Source organism: Staurois parvus, unplaced genomic scaffold (assembly GCF_062004578.1).
Source record: "Staurois parvus isolate SC_StPar_1 unplaced genomic scaffold, SC_StPar_1.0 ptg000014l, whole genome shotgun sequence".
NCBI lineage: Eukaryota > Metazoa > Chordata > Amphibia > Anura > Ranidae > Staurois > Staurois parvus.
The window spans coordinates 17255196-17272079 of NW_028317810.1; the positions used below are offsets into that span (position 1 = coordinate 17255196).

Below are 16884 nucleotides of genomic sequence, written 5' to 3' on the forward strand. Positions count from 1 at the left end.
ATGTTTTTGTATCTTGTAGTTGATTATGCTGGTACATGTACAGTATGTGGAAATGGCAGCTTAGCCACTTTCCAGTGCTGGTATGAATTATCTATGGGATCTTTAGAAAGACTATATTGTTGCATACAATAATGCTCAATGAGATGACAGCAAATTTTATGTATACTACTGCTACATTAAAATAATCAGAACAATGGGAATGGCTTGCCTATGGCAGAGCAAAGTGTACTATCGAAATTCCCTCTTTTGGCTGCTTGCTTCAGACATTCTACATTATCCATTCTGGAACTTCACCTGATTAGGATGGGCAATAAAAGAAAATTCAAAGTGAATCTGACCTAGGTGGCTCTAAAACTACACCTTCAGGACCTTTTCCATCCCTCCCAAGAACTGCAAATGCCTGAGGCCTGCATTAATATGGTTCCTGCAACTCGGATTCCGACCCTGACTGCTCCATTGCCCCACCCTTGACAGATTGACTAGATTAAGGACAGTTCAGTTCTCTCTGATATCAAAGGATGCCAAAATTGATATGGAGCTGCATTCATACCCTAGATTGTTACACTAGATTCTTATCCACAAGAGTGGATTTAGAGGAATAAGTCTCCGGGATAATGCAATCTCAGAAAAATGGACTAGTGGCTGCCAAGAAAGAATTAAGAGCAGCAACAGGGTGGAGGAGGTCAAGAGGTCCAAGGAAGATAATCTCTTCAGGCTTGATGACCCCCAAGCAGTGATCTTCCACCACCATATTCACAATCTGGTACTCTTGCTAGATGACCAGGCAAACCACATCTAGAATGCCTGATCTGCTGAGAATAATGTCAGAGTAAGTGTCATATCTGAGACTGTTGAAGACCCTGACATACCTTCTACAATGCCCGATTTGCTGAGAATTGATACAGGTTTGCCATGCTTTGGGTTTGAAAAGCACAGATCCAAGTCAAACCAAAGACATTACCTGTTAAGTGCACTATGTTGGGGTAAAGGAGGCCATTATGTGATCTGCAAGGAATTCAGTTGAGATTCTCATCAATGAAGTCTTCCTTCAACTACTGACTATCAGTCTAGGACCCTTCTCTTATACAAATCATTAAAACCATTACTATATCTGATGAGCATCAAATAAAGTATCACTGAGGCAACCCATACTAGATGACCGCATTAAATGATGGAAAGTTGGTCATATTTGTAAAGCTCTGCACAAACTGTTGGCGCTATATACATCCTGTATAATGCTAATATTAAGTTAGTTAGAAGACCTGCTTGGGGCTTTTCATCTTCCACAAGCTCATCTGTTGGACTTTCTTTTTGCTCCCATTCTACTATGCAAAATGCTAGGGAGACATGGCAGACCATACCTCCACCTCACTATAACAGCACACATAGGTCAAAACTGAATATCTGAATTTGTTAAATTCACTGGCAAACCATCTAATCAGTCTTTTAGTACTTAAACAGCCCTTTTCCCTCACCTGTTCTCTTGACTATAGTCAAGATCATGCCTGTAATCATTTCACATGTTTTTCATTTTTGGACCACTACATCTATGTACATCTGTCATCATAAACATTCTGGACTATATGCACCCGCTACTGTTTTGGCAGCAAAAAAGGGTTGTTTTGGCAGCAAATGGGAGACCTACTCAATATTAAGTGGGTGGTCATAAAGTTATGTCAGATCAGTGTATAAATACACAAATTTTTTTATTTTCCTTTCAATTTTAAATGTAAAACGTTATTTTACAAGGTACGGATTCACATATACAGTACTTTAATACCTGTATTCTACTGACAGCATTGTAATACTGTGCCTGTGGTTCTCTACTTCCCTTAATTTGAGACTCTCTTTGAACACTCAGTTAATTTAAAAAAGTATTTTTTTTAGTACTAGGTTCATTTGTTCCCTAATCCTTTCATAGCACACCTATTCCTTCCCATGCTATTCTCTATTTTAACTTGTTGGTTTGTTGTTAAATATCATGTTACTAGCCTTATAACGTAATATACTCCAGTTATTTGATACAATAACCTTCTTGGGCTGTTGTCAATTTTATGGTTTAAGATTTTTTTATATTCCCATGTTGAGAAATGGGTCTTGAGACTATGCTGCATCATTTTCATGCCATATACTAGAAGCCCTCAGGCCACCATCTACATTGCCTGAATATCGAAGGTAATACTCTCTCCTGATTGAATAAACTAAGCTGTCTTTATGGATGTTTGGAGGCAGAACCTTTTTTTGCCTAATGTTAGAATCAAAAGTTGTGTCTGTTTGTTTGTAGCCCCCTTTTTTGATAATTCTTGATCTAACCTTATGGTGCTGAGATCACCTAATATGTGTAAATATACACACCACTTGTTTCATTATCACTTAAACAACATTTTATATCCTCATGCTTTATTTAAATTCCCTTTCCGAGTCCTTAGAGACTGTGCTATAATTAATTCATGCAATGTGTTTGTATTTTGATATGTCACTTGTCCTTTGACTTGGGGTGTGGCATAAAAAACATATACAAACCTCCTTCAATAGTGAATGTAAATCTTTAACTCTGCACACATGCTGGATTGATATGCCTAGACCTCATGGGAGGTGGATGCAACCACTGGATTAATCATCCCTATCTACTGCTAGTAAGCAAAGAAAAAATAAATTGTGCATGAGCTATGATGGGATGTGGTGCCCTCCATATCCCAAACCATCTTCCTTTACAGAAACTCTTCCCATAGAAGTTAATGTTACCCTCCATTCTATACATTAAAGTGGTTGTAAAGGCTCAAAGTCTTTTACCTTTCACATTCTATGCATGAAGGCAAAATTCCTTCTGTGTGCAGAAGCACCCCAGCCTAAAACCTACCTGATCCCCATCCCAATCCAGCAATGTGCACGAATGCCTCAGCTCTCCCATGTCTCTCCCTTCTCATTGGCTGAGACAGCAGTGGCAGTAGCCATTGGCTCCCACTACTATTAATCACAGCCAGTGAGCCAATCAGGAGAAATCAGGGGCGTAGCCAAGCCACGCTCCATATGTGAATGGACACACAGAGCAGCAGCTCGAAAGCAAGCCTGCTTGGGTGTTCCCATAGCAAGCTGCTTGCTATGGGGGCACTAGGCAGGAGGGAGGGGACTGGAGTGCCTGTGGGGGACCTGAGAAAAGGAAGTCAGGGCTGCTCTGTGCAAAACCACTGCACAGAACAGGTAAGTATGACATGTTGTTATTTAAAAAATAAACAAAAAAACAAGCCTTTAATGTCTCTAAGTTACATGACAATTAGATCTGTTAGAGACTCATGTTAAGCTTCACATTTTTAGTGTGCATCTGTGTATTTTTCATACTATCCCTATGTTAGTTTCTCTAAGTTGTCATTTTATTCTCCATTCTCTTCTTATCGGTTCATTACGTTTTTCTTTACTATATTTTTTATTTGACTCCCTTCCCCCTTCCCCTCTCCCTTCTTCCCCCTTCCCCTCTCCCTTCTTCCTTGTCTTTCCCCAATCCCTACCTAATCCCAAGACATCCTTCAACTGTGTGAAGAGTTTCAGCCATCCCAGATATTGCTCTATTAGCATAGGAACACAACTTTCATTGCAAACGAATGAATGAATGAGGAAAGCAAGTGGGATCATACAACACTCTACAAATCCTTACAAGTATATGTTATCTTAAGAAATGTAGACCCCTTTAGAGGGTATATTGTCCTAAAACTTACTTACCTTATTACTCCACCCAAAATTGAAAATAAATACCTGCCGTAAACCACATAAATTACCCATTACATCTAAACTTTCTGAGCAATTTGTTGAAGGCAAAATACATTTGGGATGAGACCTGAGCTGTTCTTTGAATCTGTCTGCTAATTCTTCAGCTGTGAAATCTACTGTAGAACTCACTGACCTGCACAAATGTAAAAGCAAACCATCTCATATGAAATTTATGGACCTTTGGCAAATTATGGGATGAGTCTGACCCCAGCAGCTATTGCCCATTATCCTTAAAAATTGAGATATTAAATTATACTTTAAACCTATTGAAAACCATTGTCCTTGATTCCATTTTGTGATCCTTACTGCAGAGAATACAATGGTACTGTTATACCAAACTTCAGTCTTTAACACAAAACTGCTATGCTCTGTAAAATCTTAGAATGGTTTCATAATGAAAGACATGAATAGTGGGTTACAATCAAAACCCTGACTTCTAAGGTTCTTCTGTGGTCTAATAAGTTAAATAGAGGCAAACCTAAATCAGTCTCCATTATAACATCTGCCACTGTAATTTGCTTCATAGATCTTATGCTAGCAATGGCCTTTCACAATCCCTGGCCCACTTACTTCCCTGTTGGATAAGTTTCAATTCTCCTATGGCCTCAATGCTCTTGAAATCCAAATTACTGCCCTTCATTGAGAGCCATTCTAGCTAGACATTCAATTTCTTTGCCCTATGATCTCTTTCGAAGTTCCAGCAAAGTAGCATGTGGTTTCTCACAACTATCTCAACTCTGCCACACTGTGGGTCACACACCTAGCTCCATCTATAATATACCTGCTTTGAAGCCCTGTGCATTCAACTTCTACCTCCCAACATGTGATTCTTCTACTCTGTTAAATCACAAATCACATACTGTAGCTCTTTTCCACTTCAATGGGAGACTGTCAAACTTCTATCTCAGTAGAGGAGTGGCATAAAGCTTACATTACTATCCATAATCCCTGTCAGAAAAAGTCAGCCTTTTAATTTTTCTTAAATTATTGCTGCCAGACAGATTATTCCCAGGAACTAGAAATATCAGACTAGTCCCACTATGGGAGAATAGGTTTAAGCCATTGATAACATTGTGATGATGGATTAATTGATAATACAAGACCACGATAGAACATAACCGCTTTTTAAGCCATGCAGGCAGCTTGGACTATGTATAAAAATTCACCCAGTTGCAACACCCCTATCCCCAATAGATCCATATTCATACATTTAAGAACCAGATGAAGTTGTTTCCTTTTATTTTACCTTCCTCCTTTAATTCCCCTCCCCATCCTCCCTCCATCTCCTCCCCACCCCCTCCATTTTTTATTTATCTTCTCTCTTCTCTTCTCCCTCATCAGCTCTTATCCCACCTTTTCTCTCCACTCTCAAGCTTTCTTGTATTTTTTCTTTCTCACATTTTTAAACTTACTTGAAGGGTGTAAAAACAGAACACCAAATGTTTGACTTGGTGACTACAGTTCAGTTAGTTTACTTATGTTACACTGATTGAACATTTGTAATTTTTGGACTATAGACAGACTTGTATACGTATGCTACATAATGAATCATGACGATGCATTATGTTTGCACTTGCAACCTTCCTTTAGAACCAGGTCCGGATTTAGCCTATCTAGTCTGGGGATGCAGTTAAAAAAAAACTCAGGGGGCATAATGCAAACACCGTGTGAGTGTCACTGAGAGTCTATCACACAGTGTCAAACACTAGTATGTATTAGGATGACACAGGACCTGTCCTCCTTATATCAGATGTCCCTATCAGAATCCCCCTTTAAACTAGGAGTCCTCATCAGAATCCCCCTATATATTGGATTCCCATCAGCTTGCCCCCTTACATCAGGTGTCCCCATCAGAGTGCATCCATCAGAGTTCCCCCTTACATCAATTGTCCCCAGCAGAGTGTCCCTTTACATCAGGGGCCCCATCATAGTGCCCCCTTACATCGGGGTCTCCATCAGAGTGCCATCTTACATCAGTGGCCCCATCAAAGTGCCCCCTTACATCAGGGTCCCCATCATACATCAAGTGTCCTATTAGAGTGCCCCCTTACATCAGGTGTCCCATCAAAGTGCCCCCTTACATCAGGTGTCCTATCAGAGTGTCCCTTACATCAGAGTCCCCATCAGAGCGCTCCCTTATATTGGGTGTCCCATCAGAGTGTCCCCTTACATCAGGTGTCCTATCAGAGTGCCCTTTCACATCAATTGTCCCCAACAGAGTGGCCCCTTACATATGATCTTCGCAATCAGAGTGCCCCCTTATATCAGGTGTTGTTATCAGCATGCCCCCCCTTATATGGATTAGTACCATCAGAATGCCTCCTTACGTGAAATGTCTGCATCAGACTGGCTCATGGATTAGTGGATGTACTTTCAGAGACCTGGGGGGGGGGCACAGCTAAAATCTGGGTAGGCATAGTCTACCTCAGCACCCCCCTAGTTCCGGCCCTGTATACAACTTGATTTGAAGGAAAATAATCTGGAAAGTTCAAAGACATAACTTGTTGGGAACATAAATCAAATAGTTGGCATGGCATTGAGTGGCAGAACTTCACCAGGCTTCTTGCACAAAATAACTCATTAGAGAGCATGAAATGGGACTCAAGCTGTCCAAGATTCACTAGTAAATCAGTTCAATGGCAGACTTGAAGTTTTGGGGATTTCTGCATACTTGATTTCTGGGGCTTTAGCAGATGTTTTTTAAATGTGCTTCTTTCTATAGTTCAGTATGTAATTTGTGTGCAGTAGTGATTAAAAATCAGAATTTTATATACTAACAGTGGAGGACAGTAGAAGTCTCATACTGTACACAAAGACAAAACTTTTTGTTTTGGATAGACAGTCATCAGTTGATTACAATAGCTGTGTGTGCCTACGTTAGGGAGATTTACCCCTCTATTTGTACAAGTGACCACTGTTGTTTCCAAAATTGGAGGTGAAAGTCATTTTTCCAACAGAAAGGAAAAGGGGTATTCATCTTACTTTGGGAGATTTCTTTCCTGGTGCATTTTCTGGAACAGAAAGTCAAGGTAAATCTCTCCAGCAGCACACAAGTAACACAAATTAACCAGATGGGAGTTTTAACCCTTCCCCACTCCATGTAAAACTTAAAAAATGGCTACCCATTACATCAGCAAAATGTATTTTTATATACCCATTGTTTGATAGGTATGATAGGTATACAGCAAAGCATCAAAATTGTGAGCACATAATTAAGCCAGAAAAACAGAGGGGAATTGTGGCAGAGATAAATACTTACAGGTGTATACAATATGAATTCACAAGCTGGTGAAAAGTTCAGTTTATGAGTTCTGGTATGAAATATGACTCTACAAAATTTTACCTCAACGCAACTTCACTTTGCAAAAATATCCACTGATTTGCTAACACTTTATTGAATGAAGTTGGGGAACTGCAGAATTTTCTTGCTGTTGCTAGGTTTGATACAACTGCTGACATTTTGGGGGTTAATTACTAAAACTGGTGAGTGCAAAATCTGGTACAGCTCTGCATAGAATCCTATCAGCTTCCAGGATTTATTGCCAAAGCTTAGCTGAACAAGCTGAAGGTAGAAGCTCATTGGTTACCATGCACAGCTGCACCAGATTCTAAGTCCACCAGTTTTAGTAAATCTACCCCTTTTTGTCTAATGTGGCAGTACAAGAACAAAATTTCTTGAAGGTTTGCCACATTTCATGTTATTTGGCATTTTTTGTAAAATGGTAACCAACTCCTCAACAGTATGTAAATCAATATTCATGGGAGCTAAATATTTGAAATATGACAAAAAATAGCAATTTAATTTTAACCACCTCCCGCCCACTGTATAGGGAAAGGATGGACATGCGGGAGCTCAATTGTTCTGGGAGGAGGTCATATGACGTCCTTCCACTTCTAGCTGCACATGCGTGCCCCAGCAATCAGTGGTGCGCTGTGTCCCTCACACACAATGGATCACCGATTGCGGTAAAGAGCCGATGACGTAGGCTCTACTATGTGATCATCTGTGTCCAATCACAGCTGATCACATGTAAACAGGAAATACTGGTTATCGGCAGTCCTCTCCTCATGCTTAAAGTGCGTGAGGAGAGGAGAGCCAGTAAATGGCATTCCTCAGAGGGGACATCTACACTGATAGTCAAGGCACTGATCATCAGTTTCCTGATTATCAGTGCATCCCCATCGGTGCTGCCTTTTAGTGCCCATCATTGCAGCCAATCAGTACCCACCAATGCTACAACTCAGTGCTCATCAATGCCACATATCAGTGCCCATCAGAGCTGCCTTTCAATGAACATAGTGATGCCTGTCAATGCTCATCAGTGCCGCCTATCAGTGCCTCCTCATCAGTGCAGTCTATCAGTACCCATCAATTTCACCTATCAGTGCCACCTATCAGTGCCAGTCAGTGCTGCCTATCAGTGCCCATCACTGCCACCTATCAGTGCCAATCAGTACCACCTATCAATGCCAATCAGTGCAGCCCCAAAAGTGCCAATCAATGCCCAATAATGCTGCCCAGCAGTGCCCAACAGTGCTGCCCATCAGTGCCCAACAGTGCTGCCAATCTGTGCCTGTCAGTGCCGCCTATCAGTGCCACCAGTCTATAACAAACTTTTATTATAATAATAAAAACACACTTACAAAGAAGGCACTTTTTCCCAAAGTGCATAGCTGAGTGCTCAAATTCACAAAGCATGTATACAAGATAGTCGCGGGTGACGTCACAGGCATGGCTCCTCCCCCCGTATGCATTACTTACTGGGGCAGTACTTCGTCAGTGGGAATGGGGCAGGACTTTATTAAAAAAAAACAATGTCCCTCAAAGTAAACCCAGCATCAATTACAATGAAAGCCGCTGCCGCTGGCTGGCTCCTGCCATCCGACAGTTCTGCTTGGTAGCTGCCGCTAAATAAACTATGTGGCATGGCCACACGGTGACCCCACCCTTTATGCTATCATTGACCCAGCTATTAGTAAATGTGGTGAAATTTCACTTTGCAAAGAATACACACTCAAGTGCAAGGAGGATAAAAACCAGAATTTTTTATGCACATGATTGGATGAAAGTCATCAGAACTTCACCTCATTCATTAAGCTCTGGGGAAAATCCCCTCGCAAAGTCCAAATTTCCTGGTGAGCACTTTATTTGCTTTTAGTAAATCAACCCCAAAGAGTCTTATTCTACAACATATATGGGTAATACTGTTGTTGTTCACGTTTTCATCACAAGAGAATGCCTATACCATATGGTTAATTGGCTACAGGCACTGAGGGAACAAATAGTTCAGGGAAATGCAGTAACATAAGCCAGAGCTCTTTTCCTGCTTCCAGTATACTCTGAAACTTTGAAAAGGCAATGTAGGAGTCAGACTAATGTGTTGGGGTATAATACACAAAGCTAAAAGAAGAGAATGTAAAAAGAGGGGGGGTTCATAATTTATCTTTGGAAGACATTGTATTCAATTGCTCCCCCAAAATACCACATCTGTGAAAAAACTTGCTACTCCTGTCTATTGTCTACATGCTGTGCTAGTTTAAGAGAGTTAGAATTACCTTTTAAATGAGCTATGATACTCATTGCAGTTTGTTTGCTACTGATCCCGGCTGTAGCTCTACTGATATGTCTACATCTATTTCAAATTGCAGTCAGCAAAGTTTCTTGGAATCAAAGTTGCACTGGGTTCAAAAAAGCTCTGCAACTGGTATGCCGAGTGGAACTGTGTGGGCAAAGATACAACAGGAACAAGTGAAGAGTGTTCACCTGAGCTGAGAGGTTAAGTTAATGGAGAGAGTAGATAAAGAATGGCCTAAGATGGAATGAGCCTTGGCAATAGCCCTCCAATTTTTTATAAGCATATGGGAGTATATACTTATTAGGAAATATTAATTACATGTCCTTATATTGCAGGTCACTGGTTGTCTTTTAGTCTACATCTATTTCAAATCGCAGTCAGTAAATTTGCTTGGAATCACAGCTGCACTGGGTGCAGAAATGTATTTCTCAGTCTTCTGTTCATGCCCCATTCCAAAACTGCCTCAGACAAAGTCCTCCACACACCACACAGTGTACATTATCTTTTTTTAATCAAGCATTTTTTCACATAAACATTTAGAAGTTCTTCCATTTCCCATCAATTTCTACTTAGCATAGCTCTGTTCTCAACTCCTCTCCCGGATTGTGAAATTGTGTAATCTACAGCTATTTAACAGAGGCATTTCTCCTAATTTTGAACACATGTAATTCCCCTTCAGAAGGCCTCTTCTGTGTAGCTGTATGATAAATCCTGACTAGTTGTTCAGCTATCTGAAGTCCTCCCAGACTAATTTCCGGGCTGGAGACAGAAGGCTGAGCAGTAACTAATGACTAGCCAGATTACAGAAGTTTGCAGTTGTACTTCTGTGTAATGTGAAAACAGGCTATGATTTTCAACTATTAATACTTTCATTGGCCCACATAATCACCATTTGTGAAGAATGTCAAAGCACTTGCAAAGGTCAAAATTTTATTTTACTAAAAACCACAGCTAAGAAAATCAACTTATCTTAATTTCAAATATTTCCTTCAGGATATGATACCTAATATATACCCCATATTATCATGTTTAATTTTTTAATTTATTGTGTGTTGGAATATAGAGCCATTACGGAAATTGTTATATTTTATTTCTGAACCATATATCAAATGTTTATGAAAAATTGTCAAACGTTGTCAGTGAAATAGCTTGTACAGTATATGTGTCTGTCTTCTCATTCTTATGATTGTATTAATGATTGGTCAGGTCATCAATGTGCTCATGTTTAAGATTTGAATTGGCCCCTAGACTTAAATACAATTCCATTACTGAAACCTCTGAATGCTAAAAATATTATTGCTGCAACACACTAGCTTCTTTCATAGCAATCTGAAAGGGGGTGTGCGATATCCTATATCCTTCCTATATATGCAACTTTTTTCTTACTGGACGTTTCTGCCGCTGTGTGAATATTCATTCTGTTTCCTTTGATTGCTTAGTGCATAAAGCAGAGCCCATATCTAAGTGTTCATCTCTGACTAGCTGCTTTGTGCACTGGAACCCTAACTGGTCTCCAGTAAAAAAACATTTTTCCCTTCATTAAGTGTTCTTGCATGGCAAGACCACTTACTGTTTTCTCACATATATATTCTTATTATTATAGCCAAATTTACCACCCTAACTCCTCCCACAGTTTTTACACTACATAGACAGTAATATACCAAAACGTGCAGATTGTTCCCGATTGGTGAGCTATTACTTTGTGGAACGTTTCGCCGAATGGTTCACAAAATATCAGCATTTTTGTGGTGAAATTGGTCCCATAGAAATGAATGGCGGAATATTCAAAACTAGAGTGGGAGCTGACAAAAGCTAGAATGTGAGCTGAAAAATCAGGACATGATTTCTTTTTTTTTATAAATATTTATTAGATTTCAATCAGATATAATTAACAAACATTTTCTTCATAAGATAATCATTATATTCCTCATGATTTATTTAATTCCCACAACCCAAGTCCCCCCCTAAGCCCCTCCCCACCCACACCTATCCCCGTATCCCCTCTCCCCCCTCCATCCCGCTCTGCCATTTCTTTTCAAGTCCGAAAGAGAGAGAAAGAATAAATAAATATATAGCACTATCCCCTTTTTTTTTTTTTTCTAAAACTCATTTCTAAAAAAATCATTGTTCGTCAAGAGGTGTAAATCAACTACATTTCACTTTCTTGTCTAAATACTTCCCATTTTCCCCACTTTTTATGGTACATCTCCATCCCATCTATGTGTGTATAATAAAGTCTTTCCATCTCACATAACTGACTCGTTCTGATCAACCAATCTTCTTCCGTCGGGACCTCCCTTTTTTTCCAAAACTTAGGAATCAAGCTTTTAGCTGCACTCAGAAAGTGCCAAATCCCTGAGTCCTTATATGATCTTACTGTGAGCTCAGAGATGTGAAGGAGACATAACTCTGGGTCCAATCTAATATTGATCTTAGTAATTTTCCTCATTAAATGGACGATTTTCCCCCAGAACACCTGTATCTTTGAACATTCCCACCAAATGTGATATAGTGTACCCACTTCTCCACAGCCTCTCCAACATAGTGGAGAGTTCTCCCCGTTCATCTTGTGCTCCACACTCGGTGCAATGTGCCATCTAACTAAACACTTATAATTTAATTCCACTTCTCTCATACTAATATTTTCGTGAATTAATCTAAGCATTTTCCTCTGTTGCTCCTCACTAATCTCCCTCCCCATATCTTTTCCCCATTTCTCTATATAAATTAATTTTGTGTCAGTGTCTAGTGCCGTTAAGATTCTATATATTTTAGCAACACCATGTCTCCCATCTCCCCTTGTGTCTAATAAACTTTCAAATAGATTCCAATCCTTTTTTGTTCTCACCGGACATGATTTCTAAACTGCCATCACTCCCTCATTTTCAAGCCCACCTACACAAATCTTAAATCAAAACGTTCAGCTATCCCTGCTGCCACTAAAAATGTCCATGGCTAAGCCATAGTCCTGATAGTTTTCACAATATGACCATTTGTTTGCAACTCACGCCTCCCATTGACATTCATTCAAACTCCATTCTAGCCACCTCAAATTTGAAGGGCAATTTCTAAACTGTGACTGTGCCTTCATTTTCAATATTTCAGAGAAATACTATACATCAAAATGTAGGTCTGGGTCTTGTGATTCTCACAATATAAAGCGGTGTAGGATTTATAATTTTTAAACTACAACCATTTGAAGATGGCAACTGCCAGTAAAGTGAGCAAGTTGGAGCAGTTTGTTTTTAACCGCTCTTCTCTGCCCTTGCTGTAGAGTGAGTTGCCAAGTGACAAGCCACTCCACCCAGTTACTCCGCCCACTCCAGTTGTAGACTACTGGTGGAGGCAAGAACACTTCACACAATTTCCCCAGAAATTGTAGCTTTTTTAGTTATTATTATTATACAGGATTTATATAGCGCCGACAGTTTGCTCAGCGCTTTACATTATGGTGGGAGACAGTACACGAGACAGTACAGTAACAATAAAATTCAATACAAGAGGGATTCGAGGGCCCTGCTCCTTGGAGCTTACAATCTAGGAGGGAGGGGATAGTGGTACAAGAGGTAATAACTGTGGGGGATGGAGTAGTTGGAAGAGTAGAGGATTCCAGTATTAGCTGAGGGCGGGGTAGGCTTCCCTGAAGAGATAGGTTTTCAGAGTGCGCCTAAAAGTGAGCAGAGTAGACAATAGTCTGATGGATTGGGCTAGGGAGTTCCAGAGGATGGGGGAAGCCCTGGAGAAGTCCTGGAGATGAGCATGGGAGGAGGAGACAAGGGAGCTAGAGAGTAGAAGGTCTTGTGAGGAGCAGAGAGTACGGTTTGGGTGATATTTGGAGACAAGTTCGGCGATGTAATTTGGGGCATTGTTATGAACGGCTTTATATGTCAGTGTTAGCGTTTTGAATTTAATCCATTGGGCAATGGGAAGCCAGTGGAGGGATTGGCAGAGAGGGGTGGCATATACAGAACGGTTAGTAAGGTGGATGAGTCTGGCAGCAGCATTCATGATAGACTGAAGTGGGGATAGCCTGCGGTGAGGTAGGCCAGTGAGGAGGGAGTTACAGTAGTCGAGGCGTGATATAATAAGGGAGTGAATGAGTTACTTAATGGTTTCCGAGGTAGGGAACGGTCGTATCTTGGAGATGTTGCTGAGGTGAAGTCTACATGAGTGTGTCAGCGATTCGACCTGGGGCTGAAAGGACAGATTGGAGTCTAGGATGACTCCTAGTACCCTGGCTTGAGGGGTGGGACTGATGATAGTGTTGTTGGTCTTGATAGAGAAGTCGGGGGGGGCACGGGCTGGGGGGAATACTAGGAGCTCAGTTTTGGAAAGATTGAGTTTGAGGAAGTGAAGTGACAGCCAATCCAATATGTCACTTAGTAGGCTTGTGATACGAGCAGAAACTGAAGGGGTGAGGTGAGGGGTAGAGAGATAGATTTGTGTGTCATCAGCATAGAGATGGTAATTGAAGCCATGGGAATTTATCAATTAAACAAGGGAGGAGGTGTAGATGGAGAAGAGAAGGGGGTCCGAGGACAGAACCTTGAGGAACCCCAACAGAGAGAGGGAGTGAAGAGGAGGTGGCAGCATTATAGGTAACACTGAAGGAGCGCTGTGATAGGTAGGAGGAGACCCAGTAGAGAGTGGAGTCTCTGAGGCCAATAGAGTGTAGTTTTTTGAGGAGGAGGGGGTGGTCAACCGTGTCAAAAGCCGCAGAGAGGTCGAGGAGTAGAAGTACTGTATAGTGGCCATTGGTTTTGGCGGTTAGTAGGTCGTTGGTGAGTTTGAGTAGGGCAGTTTCGGTGGAGTGTAGGAGGCGGAAGCCAAACTGTAGAGGATGGTTGTTGTCGGCAAGGTGGGAGATCAGGCAATTATAGACTAAGCGCATTGTAAGCAACTATGCCTCCCAAGGACTACACTTTAAAAAACTCTTGAAATTGTAAAAATACAAACACATTGATGATACTGAGTTAATGCATCGTGTACTGAAACAATAAGAACAAAATGGTAAAGAGGCATGCAGGAAACACAGAACAAAAGTAAATAAAACATTCTAAATAACAGAAGTTGCCAGGAGTAGTTCCTAAGGAGGGTGCTAGCTGGCAGCCCAATACAGATTAACAAAGGGGTGGCCTGCAGCTGGTCACAGGTAGTTTCCAAAGGTTTCCTGGTCCTGCTCAGAAGTGGCGACTCTGATTTTGTATGCACAAGTCCACCACACTGGGCGCTCCAGGTACAGCTGGTGCAAGGGTGGTTTGCAATGACTGGGACTTGCAAGAGAGCTGCATGCTCTTCTTCTCATGGGTGGCACACTTACTGCACACAAAATTGGAAGGCCCAGTGCCTGGTGACAGCTCACATGCCCAGTCACTGCTGTCCCATCAGGCGTGGTCCTTCTAAGCCCAGGAAGGTGGGTGGAGCTTGAATTTATATTCCCTGGACATGTTCAGGAGACTGGGCTATGATGGAAGCCCAGGGAAATGTGGAAGCCTATGGGATTCTTCTTGGGGAATGAAATAAAAGAATTAGCATTTTTCACTGAGGTAGACAAGTAAATGGGCACACTACCCTCTCCCCCACTTGAACTTCCAGTCCCAGACATGTCCACAGACCATACAAAGTCTCCTTGTGCAAACTGCTCAGGGAGTTTCTCAGTGTTAGACCTCTGGGACCTCCCCAGGGGTGAATTAATTTCAGACCTATCTTCAGGAACAACAGGTCAAGGTTTTTTATGTTTAGGCATGCCTGTATACATTGGTTTAGAGGGCCCCATAGTGGGAACAAGGACCTGAGCTGGGTGACCCACAGACAGTGTGGTATTGTCACAGTCTGTGGTTTCTCCTGAGGATTATGGAGATAATGGTGCAATAGCAGGTGGTAGCCACCATTGAACCTTTGATGTTTAAGACACCTGTAACTCGTGAACTTGGGCAGGTTCTCAATAGCATCCTTTATGAATCTGTCTATGACTTTCAGTGGGCTTTAGGAGTCTGCGATCTAGGCATCTTGGTGTGTCTCAAGTACTTTCCTTCAGGATTTCATCACCTGGCACACCTAGAATAGGTTTCTGTATGGCAATTTCAGGAACTTCTTCCTATGGTTTTTGTAACTTGCCTTGCTAATGTACAATTTTGTCTCCAGGTCGTGGGTCAGAGTCTGATATCCACCCAAGACAGGCCTTTTATAAACTGTTGAACTTCCTACAGGAGTTGCTTCAACTCCCAAATCTAGGACACCAGAGTGTGCTCCAGTTCTTTGGTGGGGACAGTTTCCCTAAGGTCTGTGGGCCTCCTGTGAGCACAGCCAAACATAACATGATAGCATGAATGACTTGTCCCAGAGTGCACTGTGTGGTTGTACATTCAGACCACTTCACCCAAGTAGTAGGTCTATTTCTTTTTTTTTATCTTAGTCTATGCCTCTCAACAACTGTATCAGGGTATGATTGAATCTCTTACATGCCTCATGGTATGGGGTAGTATGAGCCTTATTGATGCCTAGACAGTGGAACCACTCCTGGAAGTATTTACTTTCAAAGCAAGGCCCCTGATCTGAGTGTACCTTTATTTGACAGCCATAAGGAAGACAGAAGTGTTGAGTTGCAGTCTAGGCAGTCTGTTTGTGAGTTTGGATGGCTACTGTAATTTGGTGAAGCAGTCCACTATATTGAGTCTGTGATAGTAACCATCTTCCAGCATGTCCAGGTCAGGAAATTGACAGTCAGAACTAGTGAGACAGATAATTGCAAAGCCAAGTGTGGTACCCGAGCCTCTGACCCCTTTGGCATCTTACAGATCACACAGTGCCAATAAAATTGCCTGAATAACTGGAGCAGACCCACACAGTTTGCCTATTTAACCAGGCAGTCATTTTGTGGACATCCCAATGTCCTGCTTCTACATTTCTGCCATGGAGAGAATTCAGAAGGGAGGGAAGTTAAGGGGGAACATTATTCTGCAGTACAGTATGCCATCTCTCAAGACAAAGACAACTGTCACGTACCTGATTGGAGACTGAAATGACGAGGTCGGCCTCACTTGTGTCACTAGCCCTGACCCCACTGGAAGTGGAACAGAGGGTGTCTAGGGACCAGGGGGACAAGAGTACTAGTAGATGTTGTTTGCAGCACTTGCAGCTGGAGTCCTTAAAAGACTGGTGGACCACCGATTCAGGAACAGTAGTGATATGCAGAGCTGGTATGGTAGATCGCCAGGTGTGCACCAGAGCAAGGCAGGAAGCTGGGATGGGAGACAGAAGCAATGTCATAGGAATATCCGGGGGGCAGACAGCGAGGTACCAAATTATAAGCAAGCCAAAGCTAGGAGCAGAGTCGAGGTCAGGAACGAGTATCAAGCAGGAGAGTAATCAAGAGTCAGGTGAGGAACAAGCTGGGCCAGCAACAAGGAAATCACACAGGAATGAGCAGGAAACAGGGAACAGCTGAAGACCAGTCAGCACTCAGCACAGGCAAAGGCACCGTTTAAATAGTCCATCTGACGCCAATCTTCATCGTGCGTGTGCGCGATCGCACATTTCTGTG

The 16884-nt window shown here is 41.8% G+C and overlaps 1 protein-coding gene across 2 annotated transcripts in view; it reads left to right on the plus strand.

Annotated features, from left to right (window-relative positions):
• Window positions 1-16884, plus strand: part of FBN2 (fibrillin 2) — a 289154-nt gene that overhangs the window by 38035 nt on the left and 234235 nt on the right. The window lies entirely within an intron of this gene.